Source organism: Lactuca virosa, chromosome 4 (assembly GCF_052849685.1).
Source record: "Lactuca virosa cultivar CGN04683 chromosome 4, Lactuca_virosa_CGN04683_v6, whole genome shotgun sequence".
Taxonomy (NCBI): domain Eukaryota; kingdom Viridiplantae; phylum Streptophyta; class Magnoliopsida; order Asterales; family Asteraceae; genus Lactuca; species Lactuca virosa.
Genome location: NC_136429.1, coordinates 145,123,076 through 145,131,451, shown reverse-complemented (window position 1 = coordinate 145,131,451; position 8,376 = coordinate 145,123,076).

The window sequence follows — 8,376 nt, the reverse complement described above, 5'->3', positions numbered from 1 at the left end:
GTTTTATAATAGTTTTGACAAGAGATATATTTAGGGAAATTTTGGGCAAAGCTTTTAGGTACACACAACGAAAACATACCCTCTCATTCTCTTTTCTTGCTTTCAAACTTATGAGTATTATCCAATTAAAGATTTGGGGTACCACCCAAATACTTCGATTTGAATGCGTTAAACACAATTATCAGAATTTCTAAGTGCTCTTAATCCCAAATCTGTAACACAATATTTAAGGACAACATGGGTGAGTCATGTCGCCACCAATACCATCATAAGTCGTCACTATTGCCTTTAGCGGATTAGCAATGACATTTTGTCGCTAATATGTCGCTCCTAACTCTTCATCGTTAATGCTCCTTTGTCATCACTATTAGTGTAGCCGTTGATGTTGTCTCCACTACTATGTCATTATTGCTATTTATAAAATTAAAATAATAAATACATAAAAGTAGCTACTATAAAAAAAATAATACATAGTAGATTCAGAAATCCAACAAATTATATACAAAACACATAAACTAAAACATATAATATATGTTCAAGTTATTTGTTATAGCAAAAAGATTTACATAAGATAAAACAAAACCATAAAATTACTGAGACGTATTGTTATCGTTGCCCCTCGTTATTGCCCCCACTGTCTTTTTGGGTCGACAACGGTAGAATCATTTCTACAAGTCTCGCTATATACTTCAGGAATAACATCAAATGGATCCGAATACATAATAAAAATGTATATTAATAAACCTATAAGTTAAAACAACAAACAAAATAAACCAAAATACAAAAAATATCAAATTACCAAAAGTGTCAAACTACATATTACCAATGTACCAAACTAACAAAATATAAACATAAATGATAACTTGAATTATTGAATTAATATGGAGACACATTTGATTTTAGTTTTAGATTTTTTTTTTTGCATTAAATCGTTAGATTTATTATTAGGAATATTTTTAATCGTTTAGACTAATTTTATGTAAATTTGTTCAACCAAAACGGTATTTTTGAGTATCGTAAACACCACATCGAAAGCCTTATAGCCATGACTAAAATTTCGCAGCAAAATTCGTAATAAAAAAGAAAAACAAAATGATAAAGATAAATTTTTGGATTTTAACCAACATTGCTCGGTCTTCTTCAAGTGATTAGACGGAGGGACAAATGTTGTCCGATTGAACTGAACTTTTACGGGTGACTTCTTAATTCACTGATCTTACATCCAAAAGGAAATGAATGAATTTAGACGATCACAAAAGGTTGTCCAAGAGCCCATCTGGGTAACCCATTAACATGAGTTTTTGCCCAAAGATGATTTAGTTTGTAGCCCAATTTTCTAGTGAAAATTCCATTTCTTCTTGTGTGTTGGAAAAGGAAAACTCCTTAAAAATCGTTATATTTTGGTATCATAATGGATTGTCATTATATATATATATATATATATATATATATATATATATATATATATATATATATATATATATATATATATTAATTCAATTAAGACCCAACCAATTGTATTCATTTTAACCCTTTAAACCGAACAACAGGTCATTCTACTTTCAAAATTTACACTTTTGCCTGAAATTTTATATTTTATTACAAATTGGTCATAAAATTTCACTTTTGGCCTAGATTTCAGTTTTTTTTTTGATAAATTCATGCCAAAGTTAGTTTTATTACATCTTTTTTTTAAAAATTTTTTGTTTCGAATATGTTTCTTTTGCTGTATAAAATTATATTTATACAAAAAAGTTATTTTTACATAAAAAAAAACCTTCTTTTTTTTTCTATGAAAAAACATTTTTTAAAAAAAACATTTTTGTATGCAAACACGTATTTTATAAAAAAAAATATATACAAACACCAATTTTATAATGTTTACATAAAAACATGTATACACAAACACGTTTTCATAAAAACATGTTTTTATAAAAAAAATGTATACACAAACACGTTTTTATACATAAATGTATACAAAAACATTTATTATTAAATAATTGTTAATATATATATATATATATATATATATATATATATATATATATATAATATAATAAAAAACGTGTTTGTATAAATTTTTATAAAATATGTGCTTGTATATATATTTTTCTAAGAACGTGTTTGTATACAAACACATTTATTATAAAATAGGTGTTTGTATATATGTTTTTTTTATATAAAATATGTGTTTTTATGCAATTTTTTTTATAAAAACAGCTTTTATGTATTTATGTACACAAAAAATGTTTTCATGTACCTAATACATAGCTTTTTTATAAAAGTTTTCTAATATATATATATATATATATATATATATATATATATATGTGTGTGTGTGTGTGTGTGTGTGTATATATATATAATAGCGCATTTTACATTAATGTACTTCACACATTTTCACATAACTACGTTTTTTTAAATAGGTATTTTTCATACAAAAATATTTTTACAAAATGTTTGTGTACATGTATTTTGCATACAAAAAAGTTTAAAATTAAGGTTTTTATATAGCAAAAAGAAGGTTTTTTATGTGAAAATATGTTTTTTGGTATAAAATTGAATTTATACAGCAAAAGAAAAAACGTATTCGAAACAAAATTTAAAAAAAAACGTAAAAACTAAATTTATGATAAATTCGTAAAAAAATTGAAATTTGGGCCAAAAGTGTAAATTTTAGACTAAATTTGAAATAAAATTTAAAATATGGGCCAAAAGTTTAAATTTTGAAAGTTGGATAACCCGTTGACCTGATAAATGGTCAAAATGAGTACAATTATCATTTTTTAGGAATTAATTGAATAAAAAAATATAAAACTAAATCGATTATGAAACCAAAACGTAAGGACGTTTATGGAGGTTTCCCATTAGAGAAATACATCTTATCAACAAGTTAAAAGCGTAAAAGAAAAAAGCATCACGAACATGATAATATTATCATGATATTATAATTATAAATAATTTATTTAGATTTGATTATTTTTTATATTAATATTTTAGTTTTGTGATGGAGTTTTTAGAGCAATAGGAGATTGATGATTTCAAGAAGTTTCTATTATCTTTGTTTTGCAATCGGTATTAATAAACTTTTCTATATTTTTTATTATTCTAATTAGCAGTTAATTTTTGTTTTTAATGTTGGGTGAATCAATATAATAATTAATTAATTATGAATAATGTTATGTAGGTTTAGATTGGCTTTCCAGGAATGCAACTTTCATGTGAATTTCTAAGTTATCCTTGTGTTTTTATTTAATAATTTTCAATACTTGGATGATGTTAGTTAAGTGTTTTCATAATTAGGTAATTGTTTATCAAAAATAAATAGTAACAAATGGTTTTTATGGATGTTTCCATCTCATATTTAAATCATAAAGTTTTTTTCTCCAAAATAGAAGTGTAAGCCTTTGACTTCCTTTGGAATTGACAATTCTTGAATCAAATGATAATAATCAACTTTCATGAACACAATGCTTATTTTACTCATTACTTTGATTAAGATTTTATGTTAAGAGCTTCTCTAACCATCATATTATTTATGAAAAATCTAGGTGGCATAATTAAGGTTTTGAGTTGCTATAGTCAAATTGGAATCTATTAAACCTATTGAACCATAAAATTATGATGATTAGTCAAATAATTGAACTTGTATTTAACGTGATATTGGAACTTTATGCTTTATCGATTTTATATTTTTGTATTTTAGTCATCTATTTTAAATTATTTTTTATCGCATTTTAACATTATAACGAAAATGTTATCTTTTTATATTTTGTTTTTGTATAAATTGAATGCATAAGGTTATTTATTCGTTGGCATGGACAACAAATTAAAGTACCAAACTATCAATATATCAACATAAAGCAAAATATCAAACTAACAATTATCAAACTACTTAATGTAGTAATATCTATCTATTATTTATTATAAAATATGTCGTTTTCCCATCACTGTATTCATTTGAAACTTTCAACTCTTCAACATTTTTTAATTAATACATTAAATCCATTATTTTTTGAATTTTAATATTAGTTTTTTTATTATTTAATATAATATACTTTTTTGTTAATTTAGATATAATGTTAAATTTAAAACATAATTTTAATATAATTAATTTGTTAATTTGATACCCCTGCTTTATAATTTTTAATCTGATACATCTAATTTGTTAATTTAAATATAGTGATAGTTCAAGACACTAATCAACATTCCTAATAAAATAAGAAAGGTATTCAAAACCTATTTTTTCTATGTGGTTAAAAAGCTTAAATATAACCAAAAATTACTTTTTATAATAATAATCTTTTTCAAAAGAGATAGTTTTAAAATTATTGAACAAATATTGAAAGTTTAAATTTAATGTTAAATTTAAAACTTACAACAAAAAGTACTTTTAAAATTATTTAAAAATAATAAATGTTTATATATAATATTAAATATTAAACCTACATCGAAATGTCAAATTCATACAAAACTTATAGATATGTTTTACTGAAATGATACGATTATAAAAGATATGCATCTTAACTAATTATATATATATATATATATATATATATATATATATATATATATATATATATATATATATATATATATATTAAACTTATGAAAGATTTTAACAGTAAAGTGACACCTTTTTTGTCAATTTTGGTCCTCCAACTTACAACATTGACCCTTCATCTTTATGCTTTTGTTCACAAACAACCTTTTCACTTTGGTTTGAATTTTTCATAACCCTCGCCTTTTATTACATATTATTAGTATTTTGTCTATTGGCAGAAATGGTCCCTCATCATTATTATTATTATTGTTAGACAAAATTACACGATTGGTCCCTGTGGTTTACCAGATTTAACATTCTCTTTTTGGTTTTAAATTAATGTTTTATTTATTAGAAAATACCCACCCAATACCATAAACCCGCCCACCATCTGCCATCACCACCACCACCACCACCACCGCCAAAATTACATAAATGGTCCATATGGTTTACCCATGGTGACAAATTCAGTCCCTACTATTTGAAAAGACCAAATTAACCTCACATTAACGGACAAAAAACAACCAACATGCTACTTTACTTTACAAAACAATACCTTCCGACCCCGGCAACGCCGGTGAATCTTTTCTAGTTAGTCATTAATATTTAAAAATAATTTTAAATTAAGAAATAAGTTTCTTTTTATTTACATTCACAATCTACAGATAGAGGCTATTGAAATAATATGGTTGTAACATTTATATATGCTATCATTTCTTTAAAATACTTAGAATGTTTTCTAAAAAAGTGTAAGGATTATTAATTCCAAGTTAGTAACAAAATAATTATTTTAATAATATATTAACAATAGTTTAATTATCTCTCTGCAATGCGATAAAATTCGTTTAATTTATTCATATATATTAAATCATTATCTTAATATATTTTGATATAAATGTTATATTTAAAGATAAATGATACTTCATATGCTCGATATTGATAAATACAAATAATATCGGAGATGAGAAGAAAAAGAAAGATATTGGAACATGAATAAAGTTGATAAGGATCAAAAGAAGATTTTCCATAAAATCTGGACTTAGCGACGCAGAGTATTAAAGTACCAATGCGATGAGGCATCGAAACATGATAAAAATTGGGATAAAACACACTTAGCGATGCAACAATGCTAAAATCACGATGAAACATTGTGGAAATCTATAAATACACAATTTTTATGCCATAATTCGTTGTGGAATCATATCCAATTCATACAGAAGAAACCCTATGGATATATTCGTCTAAAAAACCTTTTGGGTTGATTGGAAGGTTGATGAACACAATGGGTCATCGTTTTGAAAATCAAAACTTGGAAACATTGTTTAATTATTCAATTTGTTTTAGACATCATGTTTAGCAATACTTCTATGATTGTTTTATGTTTTGCAGTGGAGATTATGGACTTATACCCTTTGCTTCCGCTTAGATATAGATGAACCCTAAATACTATGGTTTGATTTATTAGTTGGATGTATAAGGTTTGATTATTTATTATATTTGATTAATCAATTTACGTTATGTATTAAAGTTTCGATTTTTATTGTCTACAACTAATTTTGCTGTAGATTAGAGGATCAATCTGACTATATGAACTTGCATCTTAATTAGTTTGTGACGATAAACTATTAGAACTAGAGAAAGACCAAATTCTAGGGTTACATGATATAATAGTTAAATTAAATATGCCAATATATTAGATAGCCATACTATGTTTCAATTAATTGTCATGATCATTGATAATAAATCACTAGATCAATTCATTCATAATGCGAATATTTAATTAATTGATTATTTAGTTAAATAATTGCGTAATTATTATGTTAGTTGCTTTATAATTATTAGTATTAGATAATCAGACCCGTCTTTGATGAAAACAACTAATGATAATAATATCATCAACATAAGGTATAAGATAGGAGTGTCAACTCCATGGTAATAAATAAATAACGAGTAACCGTACTAACTATGAACAAAGTATGAACAAATCTTATATTGGACATGTAATCCATACATATTTTATACCATACATATCTTATACCAAGATATCAAGACTTGTTTGAGACCATAAATAAACTTTTGTAGACAAACATGGTCCGATGGTGGTTTTTGTCTTCGGAAGAAATACTTAAATCAATTTGGACAATATTTCGTTGGAAATAACTAATGAATTCCTAACCATTTTATTGTTTCACCAACTTTTTGAAAAAGTGTTTCTAATTTAGGTTTTTCTCATGGTTGGTATTGTGTCGGTAATCTGCCGGTGTTGCCAAAAATAAATTAGTCTGTCGAAAATAATTATGGTATAGTTCTTGGTCTTTTGGTAGCGAGGATCCTAAAAAAACACTAAATAAGTAATCGTTTTACTATAAGCTAGTTATGAAGTCCCTTAACAATGTATCAAGATTTATTTATTCATTTGTTTTTATTTAAATGGTAGGCCCATTTAAATATTGGCTCTAAATAAGTAATGTTTTTATTTGGAGGGTTTGCTTATAATAAAATCCCGACTCATGTGAACTTGGATAGAAGAGGTTTGGATATTGGCTCTACGTTATCTCCTATTTGTAACAATGACATTGAGACCGTAAATCATTTTTTCTTCACTTGTGACATGGCTAGTTATGGATCTTTGGAGTCTGTATGCTAGATGGTGGGACTTGGACATGCCAAATTTTCCTCTTTTCCGGAATGGACGACTTGTTTATCGTCTTTGAGTATGTCAACTGCCGTTCGTAAGTGCTTTGATGCGGTTGGTGCTTCCTTAATTTGGCTTATTTGGAATTTTCGAAACAAGCTTCTTTTTGCTCAAAAGAAGCCTTTGAAATCAAAGTTTTAGGATTTCATTGTCTCTCCTTCTTTCTTTTGGATTACAACTAGGGATCTTAATTGGATTATTAATTGGGTAGGATGGTTATAAAATCCAGTGTAGCTATTTCTTCCTTGTAACTTCCTAGATTTGTGTTAGTCTTTTATTAAAACTGTCACCATCTAAAAATGTGGTACACCCATTATACATATTGGTTAAGATGGCTTAAAACTGAAAGGTTTGGGGTTAAATTGACCAACATATTAAAGTCCAAGGGTTATGTTATAAATAATGAAAGAACCATTTTTTCCATTAGCCAAAACTTCTAGTTTTGACCTTGAGAATATAAAGTGTGGTGAGGTTTCACTGTTCAGTTTTTGTTTTATTTATATATCTCTCTATATACACATACAAAACCTCCATGTGCACTTGGAACCAACAATAGTTCAGTTAAATACTTATTATCAATAGATGTTGAGTGTGTAATCCAATCCTTAGGCTAGTGATTTCACATTTATTTGATCTTCATGATATCTATAGGTACATGAGACATCGATCATAAGTCAATCTCAACTTTCAAGATTATGTTTCTTGATAGTGACTTGTGGTGACCTTATCAGATTTATATTGATCTGATCAACTTAGTCTCAACTCGACCAAGAATTTGATTGTCAACATCAAATCATCGAGGGGCCCTGTGACAATCCGAAATTTCTAGCTTGTATAAACATTCAAATTTATCAGAGTTAGTCTTGTTTGTTAACTTTTAGCCCTATTTGGAGTCTATTCGAGTATTCTAAACTTAGTACATCAAAGGAATCAGTGTTAGGATGAATTGGTTGAAGTTCTAATCATGAAACAAACCGAAAACCTCCTCAAAAAGGAGTTTTCGGTCAAGATCTTTGGGTTTTCGGTCAAGGTGACCGAAAACTCCCTTATACATATATATTTCATGATCATTTTGATCATTCTTTCCTTTACAAGTCAAGAAAACTCCCATTCTCTCTCAAGTATCATCGAGTTCTTC